This window comes from Trachypithecus francoisi, unplaced genomic scaffold (genome assembly GCF_009764315.1).
Source record: "Trachypithecus francoisi isolate TF-2019V2 unplaced genomic scaffold, Tfra_2.0 Lachesis_group12, whole genome shotgun sequence".
NCBI classification, from domain to species: domain Eukaryota; kingdom Metazoa; phylum Chordata; class Mammalia; order Primates; family Cercopithecidae; genus Trachypithecus; species Trachypithecus francoisi.
Genome location: NW_022681457.1, coordinates 12,165,069 through 12,176,676, shown reverse-complemented (window position 1 = coordinate 12,176,676; position 11,608 = coordinate 12,165,069). Strand labels below are relative to the sequence as shown.

Genomic DNA, 11,608 nt, shown 5'->3' with positions numbered 1-11,608 from the left:
AAAAAATCAGTATATACTTCCATGTTCATTGCAGCATTATTCACATTAGCCAAGATGTGGAATCAACCTAATTGTCCATGGATTGATGAGTGGATAAATAAAATGTATATATATATAATGGCATACTTTTTCAGCCTTTAAAAAGAAGGAAATGTTGTCACTTATGACAACATGGGTAAACCTGGAGGACATAATGGTAAGACAAACACTGCGCGATCTCATTTATATGTGGAATCTAAAAAAGTTGAACTCATACAAGTAGAGAGTAGAATGGTGGTTGTCAGGGGCCAGAGGAGATGAACTGATGTTGGCCAAAGGATGCAAAGTTTTGGTTAGATGGGATTAAAAAGTCCTGGCGATCTGTTGTACAGTATAGTGACTATAGTTAATGTATACTTGAAAATTGCTAACAGAGTAGATGTTAAGTGTTCTTCACACACAAAAATAATATGTGAGGTGATATGTTAATTAGCTTGATATCCTTTTTCAGTGTATATATATAGAAACACCATGTTGTACACTATAAATATATACAATTTTTACTTATCAATTATATCTTAAGAAAAAATTAAATATTTAAAATGTGTATTTTATTTAAAATAATGGTAGTAAACTTACAGGTTAATGGAAGCAACATTTTTAATGAAAAATAACAATTTTCAAAACCAAAGGTTATTGAGAAGAAGGGCATTGTTTCACATCTTTGTAAATCTCCTTAGCATCTGACTTAGTACAAAACAGCTGGATTCTCATCTGCTTCGGCCTTCAATTTGTCATGATATCACAGATCATACAGCCTCAGGCAAACTCCACACCACACTTGGGAAACAAGTGAAACTATTGTAGTTCATAGAAGATAATACTTTTGATTGAGATGGTGCTATGATGCTATGAGTTTGTGAGTTCACAATTTACCCTCCTTTTAATATAAGCTTGCAATAATAGGAATATTTAAGATATCCATATGGGTCAAAACTTGAACAGAAAAATGCAAGGAGGATATGTGGAATTGAAAACATAAACCTTCTGAACTAATGATCTTGAAAAAGGCAGAGGAAATGAGGAATCTGACTGCTCTTGGGTAATGAGGTCCAGAAGCACCCCATGAATATTGAGGTCCCAGGCTCATTGTGGCAAACAGGCACTAGATTGGGACTCTCCTGACATAAAAGGAGCCTGGAAAAACAACAACAACAACAAACAGTGATGGTTACCCAGGTTTTTTACTTATGAGTGGTGGCAGGGGGTGAAAAAACAGAGCCATGCAGAGAGGACCCAGCCTAAGCTTTAATCTTGCTCAGTGACTAATACGCCCCTTTTTTCACATCGCACAAAATCCCCAGTTGACAATACATGATTGTCTCTGGACTATGCTTCTCATGGGTGAGGTAGAGACAGTCAAAAAGACGTGGAGGGAAGAAAAGTTCAGAGAGGAGGGGAAACGATAACCCATAGGAAAAACACTTAGAAACTAAACTTGCAAAGCACTGGGTTAAAGTTAGGAAATCTTAAAATGAACAAGACAGCAAAACCAGCAATCGAGACATGAATTCAGTCCTTTCAAAATGCAATTCAAATAATGTTAGTGTGACTTTACGATTTTTGAAGCAATAAAGAATAGTGTCCATGAAATGTTCATCCATTTGAGAAAGGTAGATATAAAAAAAGGTACCAATTAGAAATTACAGAACAGAAAACATAGTTACTGTATTTAAAACATCTAGGGAAATGCTATTAACAGATGCCGTTAAAAAGAGGAGTTACTCAGCACAGAAAACAAAGTGAAAAATAGAAAGATTGAGACAAATGGAGGATGGATTAAGATGGGTCATTATACTTTATAGGTTGAAAAGAGTAGAAACGGAATGGCAGAAAAGTTATATTTAAAGACACACTAGCCCAAGAATTCTCATCTGCTTCGGCCTTCAATTTGTCATGATATCACAGATCATACAGCCTCAGGCAAACTCCACACCACACTTGGGAAACAAGTGAAAACTATTGTAGTTCATAGAAGATAATACTTTTTTTCAGAGTGGAAGAAAGACCTTCATTGTTCACATAAATCCTGAACAGGATAAATAAAAATCTGTACATAACATCTATTCTGAAAGCTACCAGGACAAAAACTAGCTGTTATTAGAAAGGAACGTTATGCTGATGCAGACCTCCTCATCAGGTTTGTTTGAAGAGAATGGAATAATATCTTAGGAGAGAAGATAAAGGTTACCTAAGAATTCCATGACTGGCTAAAATGTCATTCAAAAATGTCTTATAAAGACATTTTTAGAAATACAAATAGACTACCTTATACACTTCCTGAAAGATACATTTAAGGATTTATTGCAACGAGAAAAAGTAAACCTAGAGGAACGAGGACTGAGATTCAAGAAACAAGAACGAGTGAATCAATTCTTGAAATAAACCAGTAAATATAATTAATCATTGACTGTAAAAATGGTTTTCCTTTGTTTATAAAAAAGGTATAATTAAAATTCTAGACAATATCAATGAAGGTGGGAATGGGAAATCCAGTGAATTGCTGACGTGTGCCAGCATGTTTGCTTTAGTACTTTATAGTCTGTTAAAAAATACATGCTTGTGTAGAAATTAGGAACTTGAAGATAGACACTGAAGTAATATAATTGAAACCTCCCAAATAAGCAGAAGGAAAAGAGGGGACTAAAGAAAACTTGATCAATTCCGTAGAATGCAGGAAAGGAGAAAATAAGTGACAAAAAGCATATTAAACAAATACATCAATAATTAAAAATGTAAACAAATTAACTTTCCTGTGTTTCTCTGTAACAGAGTCATGGCCTTGTTTGCACCTAAAAACATACCCTTGAAATATATATAAAGCAAAAACTATTAATTATAACGAGTGGCAGATAAAACCATAGGAATATTGGGAGATTTTATTATATCTAGAACAGATAGATCAGGCAGACAAAAAATTACCAAGAATACTAAAAATCTAAACACACTTAACAAGTTGATCCTATGAACATAAATAGAAATACCTAACAATTAGAGAATACTCATTCTTTTCTAATATATTGAACAATTAAAATTAACCATATCTTAAGATCACCAAGGATGCTTCGACAAATGTGAAATAGTAGCATATGGGCCATGCTACATGAGTATAATGCAGTTAATTTGGAAATCTGTATTCAAAAGATAGTTTTTTTCCCCCAAGGTCTTTGACCCCTAAACACGTTTCTTCATGTCGCAAAGAGGAAATCTAATGGAAACAGTGAAATACAGAACTGAACAAGAAAGAACTACAGAAAGAACAGAAATTAATTACATGGAAAAGAAGGAAGAATATGGTCAACAAAATCAAGTCATTTTCAAAAGACAGAACTGGCAAATCTTTAGCAAAACTGATGGAGAAACCATGGAGAGATTAATAATATTAGTAATAGAAAAAGGGGCATAATTCCCAATGGAGAGGAGATTATAAACTATGGTAGAGAATATAAGAAGATAACAATCCAGATCATTCTATAAGGATGTTACAACCTTGGTAGCAAAACCAGACAAGGATAGTGTAATGGAAAAGTATAACTCAGTAGTACCCAGCTGCGTGTGTATATGAATCAGATCCTCATAATCATGATCAAGCAGGGTTTAGGAATACAGTTTTCAACATAAAACCTGCTTTATTCACCATATCATCAGATGATGTTAAATAATATAATCTTCCCAGTGGATGCAGAGAAGTCATTATATAAAATTAAACTTATGATAAAATTTTTAAAAACTAGAACTTAAGGGAATTTCCTTAACCCCCAATAAAGAGACTGTACAAAACAAGTTTGCAATGAACGTTTTTACTTCTTAGTAGAGTATCCCCTTTCAAATATAGGATGACTTGTTCAGTATCACCCCAGAAGTCCTAGCCAATGCATTATGTTAATGAAGTGAGGTATGATTGTCAATGAAAGTAAAAATGAAGTCATTAATTAGCATGTTAATATTTTAAAGATACAGGAACATTTTTTTCTGTAGAAAAAAAAAAAGTCAACAAGTTCACTGGATCCAAAGTCAGCATATAAAAAGCAATAGCAGGCCAGGTGCGGTGGCTTATGCATGTAATCCCAGCACTTTGGGAGGCCAGCGTAGGCTGATCACAAGGTCAGGAGTTCGAGACCAGCCTGACCAACATGGTGAAACTCTGTCTCTACTAAAAATACAAAATTAGCCGGGCATGATGGCACATGCCTGTAATCCCAGTTACTCAGGACGCTGAGGCAGGAGAATTGTTTGAACCTGGGAGGTGGAGGTTGCAGTGAGCTGAGATTGAGCTATTGCATTGCTAGCCTGGGCGACAGAGCTGAACTGTGTCTCAAAAAAAAAAAAAAAAAAAAAAAAAAAAAAAAGCAATAGCAGATACTCTTCTCAAAAATTCATAACCCAAATCAAGTTGTGAGAAAATATCAAACAGAGTATTCTACAAAATACTGAGAAGCTTGTCCCAACCTTGGGGAGCCTAAGGAGATGTAATCACTAAGTGTAATGCTGTGTCCAGAATGAGATCCTGGAACAGAAGGAAGATAGTAATGGAAAAATGGGTGAAATCAAAATAAAGTCTGTAGTTTGTTTTCTGCTAATTATCTCTTCTTTTTGACAAAGTAACAAGGTTACGTAAGGTATTAACATCAGGGAAAATGGGGTGGGGAAGTTTTGTACTATCTTTGCAACTTTTTTGTAATTCTGAAACTATTAAATAGCCAATTATACAATTAATAGGGGGGGAAAAGGACCTCCTAAAGTCAAATAAGGCCTTTATAGGGAAAAAAATTACAGTGTATCGTTGACGGCCATAAGAGATAGGAGTAAATACTGATATAGAGGATGGTCAAAGATGAGAGATCTTGATATAATGTTTTCAGTTTCTCTAAATTGCTGTGTGGATTTAATAAAATGTCAGAATCTCAATAGGATAGTTCATCAGACTTTAAAAAGCTGCTTCTAAAAATCATTTGAAAGATGGTAGGCTACGAGTCAGATAATTTTGAAAGACAAGGTAGGGCCAGACACTTTGAAAAACAAGGCAGGGCAGTCACCCTTTCAGATACCGAGATACTGTAAAGGTGTAATAATATGGTACCTTAATGCACAGAGATAGAGAAATGGACCAGGGGACCAACAAGAGAGTTCAAGCACAGACCTGCTCATATATAGAAATATGATACAAAGTCTGGGGAAAATTAGATCCCTAACACAGAACATAGGCAAAAATAACCATAAAGAAAACTAAAATGCACAGCTATTTGAGTATGACATCAGTGTGGGAAAGAATTTCTTAAATTAGGCATTGAAGGAAAAGATTGTGAAATTTTACAGCACCTGTATTTAATTGTCCTCTAAGACAAAAGATAATGTTGGCTCTTCTAATTTTGGGCTTTTGGACTTTAAACGCAATTGGGATGGGGGGCAGGAGGTCATTCAAGCTGAAACATGACATCTTTTTTGCTTTGCAAGATCACCCTTAATACTGTGTGGAGAATACTGGAGGAAGGGTTTGGAATGGAAGAAGGGTTTTTGTAGGAAGATAATGTTCCTTAGGACTACCATGGAAAGGGAAATCATGGGACAAATTTGGGATTTGCCTTAGATAGGGTCAGCAAGACTTGCTGATAAATTGGATGCTGGTGGTAAGGAAAAAAGGAATGAGAACAATCGTGAGGCTTTTTTGTTTGTTTTTATTTTTGTTTTGCTTTTTGTTTTTGGCTTCAGCAACTGGTACTGTTTATAGAAATGGGGAAAGGGGAAATTAATATTTGTTTGAAATGCTTTGAGTTACCTGATAGACATGCAAGGGGATCAGTCAGTTTCCAAGCAAAAGACGGCACTTTTGTGGACCTTCCTGTGGCAGAGGATTGGAATTTGGGAACCATTGGTATGCAGGTGGCATTTAAATTATGTGAGTAGGTGAGGAGGGAAGGGCTGTTACCTAGGGAATGGACATTGATGAAGAAGGCTAGTGGCTAAGTTCTGAGGCAAGACCCTCCAGTGTGTAGATGGTGAGCAGAGCAGAAGCCATTTATGACTGAGAAGAGACCACTGATAGGGGGGCGGAAACCAGGAGCATGTAATTGTCACCAAAAATAAGAGAAGATAGCGTGCGATTTTGTTTTTGTTTGCTTGTTTTAATGAGGATGTTGACTATTACTGAGAGATAAAGTGTGATTAAGAGCAAGTTTCTTGGTCACATAAGGAATTGCTGAAATTTGTCAAGCAATTTCAGTGGGTTTGGAAGGGATGGAAGCCTTTGGGGCATGTATGTTAGCAGGAGAGAATGTATGGTAAGACCATTGAGTCAGCAACAGTAGACTGCTCTATCAGGAGGCATTTTCAGGGCCAAGAGGTGCTGAGCAAAGGAGTAGTAACTGCAGGAGCTCTGAGAGCATGTGGTGTCTGGTGGAAATTAATGATTCAGGATCCAGAAAGAAACTGGTATTGCAGATAGAGGGCTCTGAGGAGAGAGGGGGATGACGGAATCCTTAAAATATGTTAAAATCACCTACAAAACCTAAACCAGACATTAGGATCCCTTGGGAACCTGAAAAACAAAGATCTCTGTGGGACACTGGGAATCTGCATTGTTTAACCGCTCTCCAGGTGAGCCAATTTTGAATATCTCTAACCTAAGTCAGGGTACTGCCACAGTCACCTTCAGTCTTCCTGCTGGGAACTTGTTTTGAACATGTATTTTCATAAGCACAGTGTTTTCATTCGTATATTATGTTTATGTTGCACTGCCGGGCGAAAAGAGACTGCTGATGGTCTAGGGAATCTAAAACACATAAAGCAGCTTGTCAGTGTAGCAAGCAATCACTGATAACTCCTTGAGTATAATCAAAGTTTAATTTGGGGTATTAAAGTCTATGTGCTCCTTAGGTAAACACCTTTTGGTAATTAACCACGTCTTACAGATTTTTTCCTTTAAAGTTAAAATCATACAGCATTTTTATTAGCCACTTAAAATCGCTCTGTGTAAATTTACCAGAATACAGTTTAATTCTTTTCTATGGAGCACAGTTTCTGTGATAAAAATGATGCTCCGTGAATATCCCTGTATAGAATCTTCTGTATATCTCTGTATTTCCTTTGCTTTTTTAGTTCCTTGAAAGTGGAATAGTTGGACCAAAGAGTATATTAGTGAACTTTTAGTAATTCATTGATTTTACTGCCAGAGAAGAGATACGTATTTCTGCCAAGGAAATTCACAGTATGGATGGCAGAAGGGAAAAATCCCTCTTCCACCCCACATTCCTTGTCCCTAGAAGTAACCCATTAACAATTTCTTGCCTACCCTTCCAGCAGTTTTACCTGTAGTTGGGTTTATCCTTAAAAAACAAATATATGAGAAAACACTTACCAGTTCGTTTCTACAAACTTCAGTAACTTGTATATTTCACTAAATCTATTGAGAATTCGGTCCTTAATAATCCCATCCAACTCTACCTCATTATTTTTATCTCTCACTTTCTCGCTGTTTTACTAAATGGCAATGCAGTGGGCTCACGCAGTGGAAGGTCTGTATTGATGGCTGGTGGGAAACAAGTCAGTAGTGTGTGAGACTGCCCGCTCCCATAACCCGCACGTGCCCGGTGTTTCAAGTTTGCATTTCTTTATGCAAATAGGTCGTGATGTTTCCTTCGCAGGTCGGCCAGCCGTTTGGATTTTCTTGCGAATTGCCAGTTTTGTCCCCTTTGCCCATTTTTCTGGCTTGGTTTGGTCTTTATCTCGTTGGTTTCCAAGAGCTCTTCATTTATTAAGGAAATTAGCTCGGTGTCTTTCATGTGTCCCAGGCGGAGAAGTCTTGTCTTCCCTGTTGGTCTTTAGACGTTAATGTATATGTTTTTGCGGCCAGGATTTTCATTTTTTTCATTTAGACAGTTGTGTACATTTGTCCCTTTATTCTCCAGCGGTTTTACATTTGAGCATCTCAGTGGGGTTTACTCCATTTCGACCCCCATTTCTTTGTTTGGGGGCTGCACCCCCCACCACCCAACGCACCCCCCTTTTCCAGACCCGGCTTTGGGGTCCCTCACGGCTACTCCCTGACGTCAGCCCCCAGCCTTCGCGCCCAGCCGTTGCTGTGGCAACCGCAGCCTGATTGGCACATCACGGGGCCGTGGTGAGGGGGCCCGGAGAGGGCGGCGAGGCTGCTGATTGGCTAGCACAGAAGCCCCGCCTCTGCAGAGAAGCCCTGACAAGGAGGCGTCGAGCTGCCCCTCGGTGCAGAAGCCTGGGAGCTGCGGGTGGAGAGGTTTGGGAGGCGCGAGAGATGTCCACCCTGGGCTGGTGGCGCCGCCGGGCGCCAGGCGCCATGTGGGTGCGCTAGGCGGCTGTTCGCGCCCGAGGCTGCGCTGCACTGAGGTGAGGTGAGTGCACCCTCGGCCGCCCCGTGCACCTCCTGTCCGCCGGACCTTGGTGTAGTGACGGTGCTGTGCCGGAGTGGCCGTCTTGCCGCAAGCCCAAGACCCCCGCGGCAAGCCAGCGACCCTTGTGGCAGGGCGGGCCGGCGGGCATGGTACATGGCCGCCCACTGCCCAGTCCGGGAGTGGGCACAGTGGCGGCCGGGCTGTGGATGGTTGGTGCCTTTTTGGGGCAGGGGTGGGCGCAGCCTGGGCTGCTGCATTGGTGCCGCCATCTTGCGAGCCGGGGTCTGAGGGGCTGCTGCGGGTTCTCTGCGCCTTCCTGACTGGCCGGGGGCCACCGCAGCAACCCAGGGGCATTAGGGCAGACAGCCAGGGGCTCTGTCACAGCGAGTCCAGCAAGGTGGACACCAGTGCCATCCCTGTTGCCGCGGTGGAGTGCGGCTCTCGGAGGCCCTGGGCTGCCTGGACTGGGTCTGGGGGCTGCAAGAATGCCCCTTCCTGCGGGCTGCCATCGGCCTCGCGGCGCTGGCGTGCCCGGTACCCTCTGGGGGCGGGGCCTGTTTGCCGCAGTGGTGGTGGGAGGGGCGAAGGCCACCAAGGTGGCGGGACTGAGGGCTGTCCTGCCTGTAAGGGGTTTTCTTTCCCCGCCCTCTTGGGCGCTATCTTAAAGGAGGGCGGCTGAAGCTTGCGGCGCAAGCGCCGCCCTGGTTGGTTGGCGGCAGATGGGGCGGGGCAAGGCTAAAGTGACTGTGGGTGGCATTGGATGTAATCATCTGCTCAAGCCCCACCCACTGGATGACATCTTTTCTGAGGGTGGCTGAGGTTTGCCGCGCAGGCACTGTTCTGGTTGATTGGCGGCAGATGGGGCGAGGCAAAGCTGAAATGACTGGGTTGCATTGGATGTAGTGGTCTGTTCCAGCCCCACCCACTGGGTGCATCTTTTATGAGGGTGGCTGAGGTTTGCCGAGCAGGAGCTGTTCTTGTTGATTGGCAGCAAATGGGGCGGGGCAAGGCTGAAGGGACTGGGTAGCATTAGATGTAACGGTCAGCTCAGGCCCCGCCCACTTGGGCGCCATGTTTGATGGGGGCTGCTGAGGTTTGCTGCGCAGGCGATGCCCTGGTTGGTTGGTGGCACATGGGGCGGGGCAAGGCTGAAGTGACTGGGTAGCATTGGTTGTGACGATCTGTTCACGCCCCACCCGCTTGGACGCCATGTTTGATGGGGGCTGCAGGCCCCGCTCTCTTGGACGCCATGTTTGATGGGGGCTGCTGAGGTTTGCTGCGCAGGCGCTGCGCTGGTTGGTTGATAGCAGATGGGGTGGGGCAAGGCTGAAGTGACAGGATAGCATTGGCTGTGACGATCTTAGGCCCCGCCCACTTAGGTGCCATGTTTGATGGGGGCTGATGAGGTTTGCTGTGCAGGCGCTGCGCTGGTTGGTTGGTAGCAGATGGGGTGGAGCAAGGCTGAAGTAATTGGGTAGCATTGGATGTGACGATCTCAGGCCCCGCCCACCTGGATGCCATGTTTGATGGGGGCTGATGAGGTTTGCTATGCAGACGCTGCCCTGGTTTGTTGGTAGTAGATGGGGCGGGGCAAGGCTGAAGTGACTGGGTAGCATTGGATGTGACGATCTGCTCAGGCCCCGCCCACCTAGGTGCCATGTTTGATGGGGGCTGCTGGGGTTTACTGCGCAGGTGCCCTGATTGGTAGGTGGCAGATGGGGCGGGGCAAGGCTGAAGTGACAGGGTGGCATTGGACCTAGTGGTTTGTTCAAGCCCCACCCACCTGGGCGCCATCTTTAATGGAAGCGCCTGAGATTTGCTGCATAGGCGCTGTCCTGGTTGGTTGGCGAGGCAAGGCCCGCCCGCCTGGGCACCATCTTTGATGGGGGCAGCTGAGGTTTGCTGTGCAGGTGTTGCCCAGATTGGTTGGCGGCAGATGTGACGGGGAAAGGCTGAAGTGGCTGCGGGTGGCATGGGCTTGATGGTCTCAAGCCCCGCCCACCCGGGCGCCATCGTTGATGGGGGCGGCTGCGGTTTGCCGCATAGGTGTAGGGTTGTCCGCAGGGAGGGGCGAGGCCGCGGCTGCTGTGCCTGCCTTCTTTGCGGTGGTGGAAAGCTGTGGAGTGCCACGCCCGTTGGGTTGTGTGTGCTGGTCGCCGAGCTGTTTTGCCAGTGGGACTGGCTCGGTCTCCGCATCTGCGGGAGCCAGGAGACCTGCCTAGAGAGTTTGCCGTAGCGGCCGCGGAGCCATTTGTCCTCAAGGACAGGGCGACGGTTGTCAGCGTGCTCGCTGTGTTTTTGGCTAACGGTGGCAGAGGCTCACCCCTTCCCCTGTTATTGCCTGACCAAGACTTTGTTCACCTCAGGATGTGTGTGGCTCCATTTTGTGTCTGGGGGCGGCTTGGCGGGGGAGCTGCGTGGCGGGTTGCGGAGGCGCCCTGCTGGCAGGGCTAAGGCCTGGGGCCCAGGACCGTTCTTCGGGACTGATAGGGCCGAGAGCACCCCTACCTCCACTGCCCCCCGCCGCCTCCACGGTACTGGCTGTGCTAGCCGCGAGGGGGCGCCCGAGGTTGATTGCGCGGGCGCCATCTTGAGTGACACCTGGGTCGGCCCCAGGGCGGGCATGAGGGAGGGCTGTCTCAGTGACTGGGAGCTGCCGAGCCTGGTCCACTCTGGCGCAGTGTTTGGCTACAGTGGGGCACGTGAGGGCAGTTACACAGGCAGTGGTTTGAATGACTGCTGGGTTGGCTGTAGGACCGGGTGCAGAGGAGTGACCCGGGGGCTGCATGGCCCCGCCCACCCTGTGGCATCATCGTGGCTGGCCATTAGGTGGCAGCCAAGGTTTACTGTGCAGGCACCATCCTGAATGACAGGCTGGCTGCAGGTGTGGGCCTGAGGAGGAGCTGCCTTGTCTTGAGTGACTGAGGGGGGTCGTAGCATGTGCGTCTTGTCTGATGGAGCAGCCTGCATTCAATGTGGCGGGTGCACTGCAGAGGCGCCATTTTTGAATGACAGCTGCGTTGGCTGTAGGAGTGGGCGTGAGCCCTGCCCACCCTAGTACTTTGTGTGTTGGACTTTGGCAGGGGCAGCAGAAGCATACTGCGCAGGCGCCATCTTGAGTGACAGCAGGGCTGTTGGAGGGGGCTGAGGGGATTTCAAGGTAGGCGGGGCCGTAGAGCCTAGTTCATTCATTCTGTGTCATCTTT

The 11,608-nt window shown here is 45.1% G+C and overlaps 1 protein-coding gene and 1 long non-coding RNA gene across 8 annotated transcripts in view; one reads left to right on the top strand and one right to left on the bottom strand.

Annotated features, from left to right (window-relative positions):
• Positions 1-574: 574 nt before the first annotated feature.
• Positions 575-8,083, bottom strand: LOC117091800. Its single transcript, XR_004440526.1, has 2 exons — positions 7,394-8,083; positions 575-1,176 (listed from the first exon to the last, which is right to left on the bottom strand). It is a non-coding gene; the product is annotated as an uncharacterized LOC117091800 (long non-coding RNA).
• Positions 8,084-8,196: 113 nt separating this feature from the next.
• LOC117091797 (paternally-expressed gene 3 protein) overlaps positions 8,197-11,608 on the top strand; it is a 71,749-nt gene continuing 68,337 nt past the window's right edge. For 4 of the 7 annotated variants that reach the window (XM_033224594.1, XM_033224591.1, XM_033224586.1 and 1 more), the window contains exon 1: positions 8,232-8,402. The gene's annotated coding sequence lies outside the window, so the exon portion shown is untranslated. Of the gene's footprint in view, positions 8,403-11,608 lie in introns of all 7 variants that reach the window. The other 3 variants (XM_033224595.1, XM_033224593.1, XM_033224587.1) reach the window with 1 other exon arrangement.